Here is a 965-nt window from a genome sequence, read left to right on the forward strand (position 1 = left end):
TTTCGTGGGTAATCTAAACATAATTATTGGGAGCAAATGATTATGTAAGTGGAATAAGAGCTTATAGATAAAACTTTTAGGGATAATTATATTTCATGATATGTGTACTTAAAAAGAGCTTCCTAAATGTCTTCAGTATCTTGAAATTTCAGAGCTTTGCTAAGTTAAATTAAGTGACGGAAATTTATTGAATACTTAGAACATTTCCAAATAAGATATTAAATACTGAAGGCGTAATTACTGAACATAAGTTTACCCCCTTTTAGTTTATTACAGAGAAGCTGAAGATTTTTGTGTCTATTAGCAAACGTGCTTTGTGCTCTGCTAAGACGTGTACTATGAGAAAACATATGCTTCAAGAAATTAGTATTTATAAGTCTGTCTCCCCCNCTTAGTTTTCACTAGAAATTAAGGTTTCCAAGGGGTTAGAATTCTAATTAATGTATGTAATTAAAGCTACTAGAAATAATAAGGGAAAAATCTTCACGGGCAAAGGAAGTAGCACATATCTTCGGTAAAAGAAGATAGAGGCAATGGAGATGCATTTTTTTGAGGAAAAAGAAAATTGAAAAAGGAATCTTTGGAAAGGAGTTTTATGTGCTCAGGACTAAGGTTGAAATAAATAAGTGAGTAAGTAAATAAATAAATACACACACACACGTGTTTTTTTTTTTTTTGAGAGAGAGAGAGAGCGAGAGGGAGGGGCAGAAAGAGGGGGATAGAGAATCCAAAGTGGGGTCTGTGCTGACATCAGTGAGTCCCACGCGGGGCTCCGAACTCCTCAACTGCGAGATCATGATCTGAGCCGAAGTCACACACTCAACTGGCTGAGCTACCCAGGCGCCCTGAAATGAATGTATTTTAGCATCAAAAGTGAAAAAGGACTTCATCTACTTGCATTTGGACCTGAAGCTTTCCTGTTCAGTTAACTTAGGCAAAAGACCCTATGGGCAAAGTACCTCACC

The sequence above is a fragment of the Crocuta crocuta genome, unplaced genomic scaffold (assembly GCF_008692635.1).
Source record: "Crocuta crocuta isolate KB4526 unplaced genomic scaffold, BGI_CrCroc_1.0 scaffold467, whole genome shotgun sequence".
Classification (NCBI taxonomy): Eukaryota; Metazoa; Chordata; class Mammalia; order Carnivora; family Hyaenidae; genus Crocuta; species Crocuta crocuta.